Source organism: Dermacentor andersoni, chromosome 11 (genome assembly GCF_023375885.2).
Source record: "Dermacentor andersoni chromosome 11, qqDerAnde1_hic_scaffold, whole genome shotgun sequence".
Taxonomy (NCBI): domain Eukaryota; kingdom Metazoa; phylum Arthropoda; class Arachnida; order Ixodida; family Ixodidae; genus Dermacentor; species Dermacentor andersoni.
Genome location: NC_092824.1, coordinates 90,736,599 through 90,751,714, shown reverse-complemented (window position 1 = coordinate 90,751,714; position 15,116 = coordinate 90,736,599). Strand labels below are relative to the sequence as shown.

At 48.5% G+C, this 15,116-nt stretch overlaps 1 protein-coding gene and 1 long non-coding RNA gene across 6 annotated transcripts in view; one reads left to right on the top strand and one right to left on the bottom strand.

Annotated features, from left to right (window-relative positions):
* Positions 1-15,116, bottom strand: part of LOC126539023 (uncharacterized) — a 240,793-nt gene that overhangs the window by 108,013 nt on the left and 117,664 nt on the right. The window lies entirely within an intron of this gene.
* On the top strand, positions 6,179-13,943 carry LOC129386860 (uncharacterized). Its single transcript, XR_008614133.1, has 2 exons — positions 6,179-6,683; positions 13,315-13,943. It is a non-coding gene; the product is annotated as an uncharacterized lncRNA (long non-coding RNA).

Below are 15,116 nucleotides of genomic sequence, written 5' to 3'. Positions count from 1 at the left end.
GCCATTCCAGGCAACACAGGCAACCACAGGCAACAGTTCGAAGAGTCTGGAAGCGAACAGGAAAATAGTATATAGTATGAACAGTGCTCCATTTCTGAGGCAAACGTTTTATTCTAGCGCCGTCCAGAAAGAAGACGACGATGTGCCTAATGGTCACGGTATTTATACAGATTAAGATGAGAACAGTAATGAATACATAGTAAGCAGTAAGAATTCAATTCCCATCACATATATGTAATTTGACAACAATTTAACGTCGTGGTGGTGCAGACGAGACACATTTGCTTCCAACATTTCTAATACCATAATAAACAAATCGGCGAATTGTGATATCAGGAAGCAGCGATGGTGAGTTAGGACTGCGCGCTAAAATTAAGTGCCGCTCGATCCTGCCCCCCCCCTCCCCCCCAAAAAAAATAAATGAGTCAGCCTGAGAAAGTTGAGCCTAAACACCATGACCGCCGTACCGCGCGCAACAGTGCACGTAGGCTACGTGTGGCAGGTCACGTGGCGGCGACCGGTTAAGATGGCGTTCCCGCGGCACTTAGCAGTTCGTCGGCGCCACGGCAGAGCGGCCACGTATATATATACATACGGCGGCGTATATCGAAGGGGAAGAGCCCGAAGGGAGGAGACGCGCAAATAAACGAACCGGCTGCGGACGACTGGCTGGCGCGAAGGCGAGGCCCCGTTTGAACTACCGAATGAAATATATGTATGCCCGCGCAGTCTCACGAAACCGGACAACTCCAGCATTCCCGTGGTTTGTTTAGCAAACCTGCTCCGTCCACTGTTATTTTTTTTTTGTGGTCATTACTTTGTACGAGTTACCGCACTGTCGCGCGGGGCGCTAAATCTTGTACTGCGCCGAATAAATCTAAAGTCTCGCTTCCATCCATTCACCTTGGCACGCCGAGCCACGCCCTCTCCCTTCCCCTTGCTTACTTGTAGGGTCGTAAACTGGACAAAGCCTGCTTAACCTCTCTGCCCTTCCTTATCCCTCTCTCCGTGAAAAGTCACAGCAGACGAAAACAAATCTTCGGCTGCAGTGCTTTTCCTCGTCGCGAAGTCTTCCTAAAGCTCCACCTCAACGCAGTTGAGAAAGAAAGAAGAAGAAAAAAACATATTGTCACCCGGCAATTTGCATTCCTGACGATCGCGAGAGGTCGCAGCGCTAATATCGCGAACACAAAGTGCCAGTATAGGGAAAGCGTCCCCAGTACGCAGAGGCATCAATTCAACGGCTTGGATCGTCATACCGCCAACGAAAGGCGTTACAGCAACCAACAAGCATCAATTGTTACGCAAGGAGTGCGTATACATGTGATCGCGGAAGACGTAGACGCTGATACATTCAACGCAAGCATCTGCGCGCACACCCACGCACACGTACATTTAAATAAGCGTGCGCGCGGGCTTGATAACTGTTAGGAAAAAACACGTAATTGGCACGTATGCATACTAATTACCGCCCTCTAATGTGGAAGAAGTGCCTGCGAATCGTTTGCGAATAGGTACTATGAACACTTCAAACGAAGAGTATGCATCCAATGAAGACCGATACGCGTCGCCCTAATATCAAATCCATGTTCGCTTACATTTCTAACAGAAAACGAGTGCAGAGCTATTCAACGGCATTCACACGTATATAGGTGGGTAAAAAAAAAAGAAAAACTGGGATTAGATTTTTTTTCCCTTTTTTTTCTGATCATGTTTCAATTTATGTTAGCGGTATACACGGGTGTTAGACGGCACGTCGCCCATTTCCTTCCCCAAAATACACTTGAGCAAGTGTTGACGTTATATCGGACCGAACACTAATTACGTGCTTCCTCATTGAGCCGGGGGGCGAGGGAAGGGGGAGGGGCGACCCTGCACGTACGACAATATATATTCAGGCACTGACGTGTATACATCCCGAAGCCCTTGACAGCGACGCTCTGTCAAGGGCACACGCCGTGCACTCCAGGCAAGTAAATATCGAGCGCGTCCCGAAACAGCGGGTCTCCTCAACGGGCACGTCAACGCGAAAGAGGCCGCTCGAGCTTGTTTACGAGGACAAAGCACTTCGGAATTATTGCCCGGGCGCCCGAACATCCCCCCCCCCCCCCGACCCCCGGCCCGCACAGCGCATCAGACGCCAGCGCATGCATGCCAAACATGTAAACACATCCACGAAGACGTACACAGCATACTATACGGCCCAGGATGTACGCGCGCAAACATGTCTTTTTTTTTTTTTTTGTTTACGCGCTGGACTATATAACTAACCTACGGGGAAAAATAAGCCTGCCCGGACCGTGTCGCAGGAGCACGCTTCATATCGTGCGTTGTCCTCCCGAAGTTGCTGTGGCGACAGACGTGCTTCACTCGAAGGGCTGCGTGCAATATATCTACGGGCGCGCCGAAGCTAAGTTTGGCAAGAAACGTTTACGAAAAACGCAAATACGGTCTCGTAACTATACACATACACACGCGATACGTATAAGAGTGCCCGCGTATACACAGCATTCTGCGCTTCCCCAGACGACCGTTAAACATAGTTGATTTGAGAACCAGCTCATACGAGAGAGAGAGAAGTTTAATGATACGAAATGCTGAGAGGTCGGCCTGAGGTATATTCCTCTAGCCAGCTACTCGGCATTGGGGGAAGGGGAAGAGGGAAAGAAAGAGGGAAGAGGTGCATGATGGGTGACGATGACGATAGAAGGAAGATGTAGAACATATCGCAATCAATTTGGCATGCTCAAAGTCTGCAATCCAAGCCCGTAGTTTTTAAATAGTTCAGTAATGCCTGAATGGCCTTGAACAGCTCATACGAGGCTTCACAGCAACGGCGGAGATAAAAACTTACGCGATGACTGCCGATATAGGTAATCCATTAACGAATTTTCGTTACTTTCTCTTTTTATATGTATATTATTTACAGACGGCGTGTTTGCATTCGAATACTACAGCAATTCGGCATAGAAAGGATGCAAGTGCCTCGCACTCCAGTTGCTGAAAGTTGCAACATTAGAAAAAGAACCACAAAAGAAAATCAACTCAGTAGCTTAGTGATTATTAACAATATCGCAATTCCGCAAACTGCGCTGATTAAGAGGTAAAGGGAAATTGACGTATTATACGCTGCCCTCTGATATTACTCCTATATAGCTTTTGAGCAGTGCCTCTTGCAAAGACAGAGGAAAGGGGAAAGGCAGGGAGGTTAACCAGAGGGGAAGATCTGGTTTGCTACCCTACGCTGGGGAGAGAGGGGAAGGGAGGTAAAGTGATAACAAAGCAAAACATTATAGTAAGCATTATGTAACATTTTCACGTATGTAGGCTTTAAGACTCGCGCATCACATTCGCCCGCTTCAGAGACTCCGACGGACGCACTTTAGAGAGCTGCGATATACTTGCCTGCGGCACATTGGCGGCGCATGGCAAAGCACCAGCTGCGCGATACGCGCCACGAATGCGCTGCTGACGTTCTCGCGGGCGACAAGCCGCAACGAAACTTCGTATATATCTATACAGAGTATGTGCGAGCTGGTATGTATGCTGGTAAGTGCTTATCACTGTATATCATGTCAGCGGTACAGCCAGGCTAACATTTCCAGCATATCATTAAAGCCGCTCTCTCTCTCTCTCTCTCTCTCTCTCTGTTTCTGGTGCGGAGTTACGAATTTCCCACAGTTCGCGCTTCAATTTACTTTACGTACCGATTTTCGGCAATTTTTGTAGTAAGTAGGCGGTCTACATCAAAATTCTGCTCACTACAGTTACTAGAACTTAATTTGCTCACAGGCGCAACGAATAGCGCGCTCAAATCGGTCCACCGGCTGAATCGTGAGACCGTTTCTGCGTTCAGCATGCAGCTCAATAAAGAAATTTGAGGTGGCACCGACCTAATATTTCTCTTAAAAGCAGTTAGAAACAAGTTAAGCACCGAACAAAGAGCGACGGAACGAAGAATGACAGGCGTAACGTTAAGAGACAGGAAGAGAGCGGTGTGGATCAGAGAGCAAATGGGGATAGCCGACATTCTAGTCGACATGAAGAGAAAGAAATGGAGCTGCGCAGGCCATGGAATGCGTAGGATAGATAACCGGTGGACCTTTAGAGTTACAGAATGAGCGCCAAGAGATGGGAAGCGCAGTCGAGGACGGCAGAAGACTAAGTGGGGCGATGAAATGAGGAAATTCGCGGGCGCTAGTTGGAATCGGTTGGCGCAGGACAGGGGTAATCGGAGATCGCAATGAGAGGCATTCGTCCTGCAGTGGACATAAAATGGTCTGATGATGATGATGATGATGATGATATATTGCGTTGTACTGTGTATTTTGTTCCACATGTCAAGCTACTTGGGTGTATTCTAGTCCAAAATAAACATTAAGTGTATTTTAGTGGAAAATAAAATTTGTTTTCATTTCATTGCAAAGCAAAAGGTTAGAAAATATGAGGAAAAAAAATACAGAAGCATGAAAAGAAAGGACGCAGCTGGTTTATTATTTTTTTATTAGCTATTCACCGACTTAGCTAACAAACTGCGCGGTAAGAAAACGAACTCGAGCCAGCAGCATGTGCGTTTCTCTCTCTCTCTCTCTCTCTCTCTTTTTCGCCCCCACTGGCCTCTTCGTGACGTCAAACTTTTCAGCTGCGCATACGCCGACTCTCCCAAGTTGGCGGACGCGACCTCCCTAATTCCACAACGCAGCATATAGCTTTCGCTTTTAGATGCAAATGTAGCGTGTTCCGGTCGATCGAAAGCTGCGTGCTAGGGGACATCAGAGAGCCGCCCATTGGGTCCTCGCTGCTCTCAATCCGTTCGCAAGCATGACCGGTCTTATTCGGTCGCGGAGATAATAGACGCAATGTTCCCTTCTGGCGTGGAAATGCACGATTAAGGGTTACGCACTGTTTGCACAATCTCGCCCCCCCCCCCCCCCCCCCCTCTTCCTTGAGTCTAAATAGCTTGAACGGACGATCAGCGATGTTGACGCCCCGGTTCCGCGCGAAAACGTCACGGCAGGAGGCGAAAACTGCGCCGAAAATAGAACGCCGTGGGCCAAAAGCGGCTTCCAGCGCGAAATGTGACGTCAGGAGGCATTGATGCTGCGCTAAGAAGCTGTACGTGCACAATGCGCGTGCCGCGAGCGATAGAACCGCGGCGAAAATTATTTACTACGAGACAGTGCGGACATATATCTCCGTGGAGGTGTAAGCAGAGAGGCCACAAAGGGCCGGACGCCAAAAATAAACACGAACGATTCAGGACAAAACAGAAACGTCACGGTTTCTACAAGTTAACAAGATCTAGGGACAAGCACAGTTTACATAACAAGGCCAGGAAGACATTTGTAACTATTACTGTAGCTTTCACATGCATCGGAAAAGAAAATACGGTTCACAAAATACCAGCTGAATTACCGCGATGGGGAAAACCGGGAAGGGTGCTTAGTGCGTGTTATAAGTTTTGACAAGTAGCAGTAGCTTGTGGCAAGTCACTGCACTCATTTATTTGCTTACAGAAAGCACTACATTAATTCGGACAAAGTGAGAGGTAAGATCCAATTTGGGGTCGATGGCAGGTTCCTTTTTGCTGGTGCCGGGGGTGAGCAAAATTGCAGATGAAAAACATAGTTTTGACTGGAGTAATGCCCGCAGAAAGGTTAGCCTGGATATTAACGTCTAAGCTTCATGCAGTGGCTGAATGAATCGGTATTGACGATTACCGCAGATGGTCCTACCGAGAATAGTACGCAAGAAAGTGTCGCTCATTCTTCTGTCTTTCGCAGATATCTGAGAAGAACTGATGGACACATGGTGACATACAGTCGGCGCGGGAAGAGACGCTCAGGCGTGGCATTTGGCGGACAGGTTTGCCAGGCCAACCCCACCGCTAGCAACATCACCACCACCAGCTAACGCAGATGGGGAAGTGCCTTCTATTATACTTGTCGCAAATGAACCGCAATAATAGGTCGCTTGCGCGAAGACATCAACACAGTAAAATCAAATTACTGGGATACGATCACAGTGCACCGTCCGGTGCCTATTATTTCGATCTACAGTCGGCCATGAAGGCTTACGGAATACAGAGTTCTGAAAGGGATTTTAAAAAAGAAAGAAAGAAAAATCCAAGTTCCTGCAACGCCTACGAGGACGCGTAACCTCGAATTAAAAATGCAGCATAGGTTTTCCAATATAACACAGTGATCCATTAAATCAGAAGCGACATTTCTTAAAAGTACAATGCTTGCATTCATGAAATGCTCTGACGCTAGAGTTGTTCGAAAAAGCGAATTCTAGCGAATAAAACAAACTATGAATTCAGCCCCAGACGTTTACATTCTACATTCGTCGTGCAACTCGTGCCCCGTCAACTTTTGCGGCAAACTGTACACCCGTTCGCTGTGTGAGAAAGGACAGCCGAATTGAGTTTCAAGCAAATAGTAATCTTTGTGTGTGAATGCCAACTGGACACTCAAATATGCGATTGATTGATTGATTGATTGATTGATTGATTGATTGATTGATTGATTGATTGATTGATTGATTGATTGTATTCAACGTCCTAAGACCACAGGGACTATGATACAAGCGGTGCCAGAGGGCTCCAAATCAACTTCGACGACCTGCATCAAGTACAAACATGCATCAAGCGCAACAATATTAGCTGAATCTTTCTACCTCAGGTAACATATTTTCATGTTCGACCGCTCGAATGCGTACTTGAATGTTCCCAGTCAAACTGACTTCGAGGTCATCGTCCGTTGTCGTCGTCCTCGTCGTGATCGTCCTCGTCGTGATCGTCATCGTCGTGATCGTCATCGTCGTGATCGTCATCGTCGTGATCGTCATCGTCAGCTATTTACGTCCACTGCACGACCGAAAGCCTTTCGCACCGTTTTTCACTCACCCCCGTCCTGCACCAGCTGACCCCAATCTGATCTCTACAAATTTGCTAATTTCATCACACCGCCTAGTTATATGCCACTCTCGACTGCACTTTCCTTCTCTTGGCATTCGTTCGCTAACAAACCTGCCACACGTACGGTATAATCTGTTCTGCACGTACGACGCACGATATGCTCTACAGTTAAAGGGAACGCCCAAATGTGCGACCCTCACTTTCCTGGCGCGCTGGCTGCAAAAGGCTGCGGAAGCAATCTCGGCGCACAGCACAGATGCGTCGAGAGAAGTCAGAGCTACCAACGCCAAATTATCTGCTGCAAGTCTTGGCGAGTGCACCCTTGCGAGAGAAGAAAAACGCGCTGGCACACGATTGGTTCCCCTTTAATAGTGGACCGCTCTGTAGGTCACCATGTCGGCGATTCCAGAACACTTGGCTTTTTCTGTATCTTATCATCCACTTCCCCTGATGCAGGGTAGCCAACCGGGTTCAGTCCTGGCTAACGTGAATGCTTTTAATTTATTAAAATCTTCTTCTCTCTCTCTCTCTCTCTCTCTCTCTCTCTCTCTCTCTCTCTCTCTCTCTCTCTCTCTCTCTCTCTTATTTTTCGGCACTGCGCACGCCGTAGACAAACGAAAGATGGGCAGTCCATTGGGCGCGCGCCGATTTCCGGTCCGCGACAACTCCGCCGCACCAAACAAAAAGCAGCTGGAAAAGGGCGCGTCGCGATTGGCCGCCGAACCTGTATCCATACGCGAGCATGTATATGACCAGAAAGCCCACTACGCTAACGAGATATCCCGCTTTCCTGATTACTGATCAGATACGGAGGAGAGAGAAGCCGGAAAGATGCACGGGGAAAGAGTTCGAGCGGAAGAAGGAACGCCGGCCGCAACGCCGGCCGGACACACTGGCCGCCGGTCACTCGTGCGTGCTGCACGTGCCCGACCACCGGTAGGCGCGCTGCAGCAGCGGTGGCCGGATTTTCAAAGCAAGCAGTGTGCGGCGGAGGTGCGCCAGACACGGGTCGCGCCAAACTTTGGCGCCGCATCTTTTTTTCCCTAGGCTTCTTTCTTTGCGAAGACGTCCATTAGCTTAACGATGTCGGTGGGCGCGCGCCACAGCCAACCCCACGACGACTACGACGACGCCAGTGCGGGCGACGCGACGAAGGGACAATTTCACCAAGCCACGCGGCGCCACAGAAAAAAAAAAAAAAAAAAAAGGATTCGGGCGGAAAAGTGGTGGGGAACAAAAAAAAGGAGATGCCTGCGGTTAGACGAGTCGGGCGAGTTTCACGCTAAACTTTCGTCGTTTGAAAACAAATAAGGAAGCAGCATCGAGAGAGAGAGAGAGAGAGAGAGCTTGTATGCGTGCGTGCGCGTCGGAGAAACAGCGGGGAAGTTGAGGAACGACTGGCGGGGGCCGGAGCGATGCGGCTTTCACCCGACGCGACCGCGGGTCCCTCGATTTAACTTTCTCGTTTCAAACGATCGCTTTGCGTTGGGTTGCCGCGACCTCCGCAGTGGCGTGCCCGGCTCGATCGCTTGTTTGTTTAGCTTATCGAAACAAACAAACAAACAAGAAAAGCTGTTAAAATTGGGAGCGTTTTGCGGCGGAGTAGCACGTGTGTCCGTGACAGTGAAGGACGTCCGAGGAGAGTTTCTGCGTTTACTTCCCGCACTGCGGCGCTGGCTTGCAGGTCGATATGTGGGGGAAATATAGATATACACGCGAAATTTTTTGTTCCCCCAGTTGTACGGGGAAATAAAAAGAAAACGTGTCTTCCACGGAGGTCTCGAACACATTCGATCTCCGGGTGGTGGGACAAGGATACACACACGCGAAACCGAAAGAACCCGAGCACGCATGACGAATGCGAACTAAAGGCGCCACCGTCGAGAACATGGCGTCCAATGCCAGTTGCATATATACCGTACCTTCCGCCTTCCTGTCACGTTTGTCTGTTTATATGCTCGGTGGGATAAACAATGTGAAGGGACCGCGTACGCGGCGGTGATATCGAGAGGCAGAAACTGTACGATGTACGAAACTGTACGATGCAGATACTTGACAGCAGCAAAAATTTTAAAAATAAGGAAGAAAGAAAAGAAAAGCTGCGGAAGTTATGGAAACAATAGACCAGGCCAGATTGAAAAAGGTCAGCTTCGAAACGTTACGTATGCAACGCGTGCAGAAAAGGAAAACGCAACGCGTTCGAATGTACGGCAATGTTTTAGATGCAAGGCGCTTATTCTTCTGTGCTCTTTCCGTTCTTGGATCGGGATCGGCGATGGATGAGAAGGTCTTTCTTTCCCGCACCTTGTGGATGCGCATTTCACGCAATGCACTACAGAATTCGGGGTGGATGAGAGCGGCCGCTCGCCTCGCCTACGTGCTCGATCACACGTTACATACAGTGGTGCGCCGAGTTATTAGGGGCTGTCGAACGAGCCACATGCCATGTAGAACATGTTTATGCGCGGCTTGGCGTCTGGGGTGCTTCTGCGCACGCGCGGACGTAAGCTCGCGTGCAGAGGAAACATACGCACGCTTTTTTTTTTAGAGGACTACACTTTAAAACGAAATTACACCCTTTGGGTTGTATCTTGCCACACAACGATAAACGTCATCTGTCTTTTCCGCATTTCCTTTCCTTAACGCTGCGAGCCCGGTACTTCCCAGTAACGAACGGCATGCGCGTTATCAGCATGAGATATCATTCCGTACAGCAAAGTAGCGGGAGCGGCGTTTTCAAGAAAGGAAACGCAAGCAAGGCAGAGGGTGATTATTGTTGCATGGCAGATATACACCCCAAAGGGTATACCTTTGTCTAAGAGGGTACTTGAGTCACATGGTGATCAAGTGGGCATACGTCACGTACGGGCTGTATCCCTCGTTTATAAGCGCGCGCGCGCGCGGACACACACACACACACACACACACACACACACACACACACACACACACTACCATATATATATATATATATATATATATATATATATATATATATATATATATATATATATATATATATATATATCCTGCGTTTAACTTTGGAGTGCGCACAGTGTTTCCAGCCCGTCTCAACCGGCGTCCGCAAACAGGTCCAGTTTAAGCGGGAGCCACCGGTTGAGTCACGCCAAGCCGCATGACGTACAACGATGGGACACTGGTGGGCGCAGTACGAATTACTGTCGAGGGTGTACGAAGGCGAGAGCTGATGAGAAGGGGAGGGTAGAGGGAGGAAGGCCTTGCCTCCTCGCCAATCGATTGGGCTTCCGCCTGCGCCGCGTGTGACACAGAGAAAGGGGGGATGACACCCGCCGAAGGGGGGGTTGTGCATGGGCGCGGTGGGGGATTCAATATACCGAGGAAGGGGAAGACACGTCGGTTGCCCTGCCAACGCCCGGTGGGGTCCGGACCGCGAGGGGTCAGAAGGCGGGACAACGCCCGGAAGCTAGGCTTCTCTGACTGCACGTCCTCCGCCTGGGAAATAGCGTGCAATGCGGTATAGAGCTTCCTGAATTGCTGACCGAGTCACCAGGGCCCAGCAGTGGGCTACGCCGTAGACAGGATACGATGTCCAGCCGGTTGCCTCCATTAGGGGACTTCTCTAATCAAAGAGAACGCGAACGAATACCCATTTATATGTAAGGTCTACAAGCTGTAGACCTTAAACCGACTAGACTCGAGACCGTTCTCCGAGTCAAAGATACCCGGACCATGGCCACACCCGTCACTGGAACAAAAAGCGATTCGTGCACTAGTACACTACTTCAAGTGAACCGGCTTAGGGGACCGCTTACAGTGTGCCGGTGCATCCTCCCACGTGCACACAGTGCTCCCTCTTTTCCTCTTTCTATTCCCCTTACCCCCCCCCCCCCCCCAGTGTAGGGTAACAAACCGGCCGCTCGTATGGTTGACCTCCCTGCATTGTCTCTCCTTGCTCTCTCTACCAGCTGTACATATACAGACGACTACATTCGATTGTCTATATGGCCCGTCTTATGCACGTCCAAGGACCGCTTATACGAGCTGCAATACGCCAGCTCGCCAATGTTTATGAATTACACAGCCACACAAAGTTTCAAGTTATTGGACTGTCGTCCTCCTAGGGCAGTGATGAAGAGTCAGTTACTCATGGAATTACTCTATTGGCAGTCTACATACAGTCTCTGGGCTTATCACTTCACGTGAACAAGACCACATGTAAGCCAACGAACTGTCTTAAGACAGAGATGAACTAGTGACTTTTACTTTGCTTAAGAAAATAATCACAGTGCTTATCGCCTTTATAGCAGTTTAACATTGTACGTCCCTGTAGCCAACTCATAGGATACATTCAGACTGCCTACTGAAACAGACCTGCTTTTACAGTGAATTAGGTTCTACAGAGCTTGCATTGCTTATCCTAAGAAAAGTAATCTATTAATGGGACACAATTAGGCAATATGTAAGGCACAACCTAGAGACAACCTTAACCTCATTTCGGGAGTCGTACACTGTACGGGCACCTGCCGATCAGAAACCATTGTTGGGCCTCAACATGTTCGTGGACTTGGCTTCCTGTTGGCTCACGTTGACCTAGCACGGCACAAACGATGGCACACCGTCTATGGCCATCTCTGGAGCACAGCCTATCATATCCTTGCACGGATGTTGCTATTAAAAAAAAAAAAAAAAAAAAAAAGAAAACTCCATACGGCTGCTGTTGGCGACGACGCGCCCGGCTTTGCGAGATGCAAATTGGATCGGCGGCAGCATGCTCCGCGCTTCCGGCGGCGGTCGAATGAGTCGCGTCGTTGTGGGTGGGGTAGTCATGGCTATATACCGTATTTTCGGGTGTATAAATCGCGCCCCTGTCTGTGGTCGCACCCTTCAAAAAGCACCTTTATTACCAAAAAAAGTTTACCATAAGAGGCACCTGTGTATACGGGGCGTCCCAGCTAACTTTAGCCAGCGTTTAAAAATATGCAAATGCCACGTAACTGGACAGAACCAGGGCAATGTTGCCTGCCGTCTTTGTAGACAACCAAATTGCCTTTTTCGTTCTGCCTAATTAGATAACTAGTCTTAATTAATTCCTCAAATATTAATTAGTTGAAAAATTGTCAATGCGAAAATTGTAGAGAGACTTGAAAAACACCTGCGCGCCAGTTTTGCTGGCATTTGCGGGCTTGTTTCACGCTCTGAAAAAGACATATAGCGCGTATTGAACAATAGAAAGCTGTATCGGGAGTTTTTCGTGTCGCTCCACAATTTTCTCATTTACACTTTTCAGCTAATTATATTATTTCAGAAGTTGATTAATTCATTACGACTAATTATCTAATTAGGCGGAATGAAAGAAAAGTAATTTGAGTACCTCCAAGCGACGGCAAACAGCATTACTTTGGTTCTGTCCAGCTACGTGGCATTCACATATTTTTTTTTTTTTAAAGCTCTGGCTAAAAAGTTAGCTAGGACACCCTGTACAAGACGTACGTCTTACACAAAGGTGCACACTTTCCAACGAGACGCCAACGATTTCACATGCCATACCTTCACCCACTTTCCAACGAGACACCAAAGGATTCACATGCCGTAATTATCCGATAATGACCCGCTCGACTTCTACGCACGGCTGATTAAGGTAGATTTAGGCACCCACTCCCCCCCCCCCCCCTCCAAAAAAATTATCTTACATCATTTTCCGCATACACAAAATGTTTCTTTTTTTTACGTCAAGAGAATGCTGTCTACGCGAAGGCATTAGTGCAGCCTCATACTTTCATTAGGGGAAATTGCATGTATAAGATGCACCGCCGAGATTTTTAGAAAGAAAAAAGGCGTCTTATACAACGAAAAAGTACGGCATTCGATGGCGGGCATAACGCATTGCGCCTGCAAATAAAAAGCATTAGCCTCGACGCCGCGCTTCGTAATGAATTATTGAGTGGCGCCGTGCAGCCCACGCGTGTACGGTAGAATGAAATAGACGAAAAAAGGAAAGAACCGCATTCACAGCAGTATGAGTGCACGCGAAGACAGAAATAATGCAGCACAAAAGTAGGCGAAAGGCTCCGGCGCCAGATTATCAAGACCTGGAGAGATTCCTGAACGCAGAACCGCTCCGCGTGCAGCTTTGTATTCAGGGACTGCACTACACGAATAGCATGACGAACGTAACCAAGTATGCTGTGCAGTCTGTCTATCTGTCTGCAGACACACAGACAATCAGACAGACAGATCCTCTTCAGGCCCTGTGTCCATCCCCGTGGACAACAGATTTCATCACTTCCCCAGGTAAATCAGGAATGATAAGCTAAAATATGGTGCGTCATAAAGCTAGATGCAGGTGACACATGCCAAGCGTATAATATAATTTTGTTGCCACTGGTTCTCGAAAAAATTCATACTTTGTGCAGGACGTATACTGCTGCTGTTACGATCGGCATGCAAGAGTACCGACCTGCAAAATTTTCCCGGCCCGCTGCTACGACTCGCTTTGTCAACACAACAATGCGCCTCCTCAACAGCCCAACGGCGCCGGCATGTCTAGCCACGTTCGGCGGACCGAGTATTGCTAGTTGATTCGCTGTCGCCTTCACGGTTTGCTTGGAGCAAGATAATTCCTGGAAAAGGATGTGTTGCGGTGTATTCTCACGGGTCCCACAAGCCGTCACAGTCAATCGACAGACGCGGCGGCTACTGACTGCAGGGTCAGCTCTGGGATCAAGGGGCGCCTGCTTAGGTCAAGACCCCTGTCTACGAGAACCGTCTCACCTCGCTGCGTTCAGTGAAACCAAAGTGTCGAAGTGAGCGTGTGAACCCTCCCCCTCAAAGGCTGGTCGACTGCGATGACTTTGGACGCTCCCATTGGCCGAAGGTTGAACGGCAGTTTTCCCTCACCTAGGGATCTAGGGAGGACAAAGTGTATTTAAGCAGCCGTTTACGGCTGCTTGGTGTGCTTTCTCTTTCAGTCATGATAGACTGATGAAGTGTAAAGTTCTCCACCCTTCATGTAGATTTGTAAATAAATCCCGTATTCCTCGTTCTCGGTGAGAACAAGTACCTCCCTTCAACAACGTCCTCAGCGTGGATTAGTCGGACGACGGCATGGGCCAGTTACCATTTATTGCATGCCCGATCCCAAATCTTGCACTGCGTCGTTAGCGATGGCAAAAAAAAAGAATAAAGAAAAGGAGAGTTTTATACATTTTAAATGCCACCAGATGAGGCGCGAAAATAAAGCATGAAAAATGGAGGTGAGCAAACCACCTTTGTGATGTTAAACGCGTATTTATGTGAATATAGGAAAGTACGTTTCTTGATCTGTATGTACCGGATAAATGGACTATTTATCGACATACCTATATGGAGGTGCTGATGCGAGCATATTTACGTGCAATATGATCAAGCAAGTATTTTGTCAGAATCGCAACAGACCAGTTGACAATAAGGACGGGCTAAGAGGTGTGACAAAGGAGGCTCATTCCTTTAAATAATAATAATAAAAACAGTTGTCTGTGGAGATAGTGAGACCCAAACTACAGCGACGACTCCACTCCGCACTAGGCAACAGTGATGTACTCGGGAACAGAGACCGGGATGTCGGCTACAATAACGCGACTGGGTGTCCTATAGTTGTACACGCTGCGCTAGCTCGGTAGCTACATCGTCGCACGGCTGAGCTCGAGGTCTCGGGTTCGGTCCCGGCCACGGGGTACGCATTCCGTTGGAGGGCGGAACGACAAATAAAAGAACTAAAAGTAAAGAAAACGCTAGCGCGCCGTACGAATTCTACGCACATTAAAGTAGCCCAAACATTAATCAGGTGTCCCCTACTAAAGCGTGCCTCATCACCATATCGTGGTTTTGGCACGTAATACCCACGCGATAAACCCTTCTGTTGGTTGTCAGCGAAACGTCCTATGTGTTCTTGTTCTGTATATCCCGTACTTAGCAGCGTTTGACGTTAAAAAGAAAAAAAAATTAAGTTACGCTGTAACCGCGTACGCATGTGCTCACGACCAGCATTATTGAATCCGCATTTACAGCGAGGACGATGGAGTGTTCAGACGTGTACAGTGGTATCGCACACGAGAATCAGCAAGAACCGCAGTCTCCCGCAAATGCGTACAAGACTTGGAAATCTCGCGCTACGGCAACATCCCACACACAGCTGGAGCTGTTTAAAAGGCAACACGTTCTTCGAAATACACGTGCA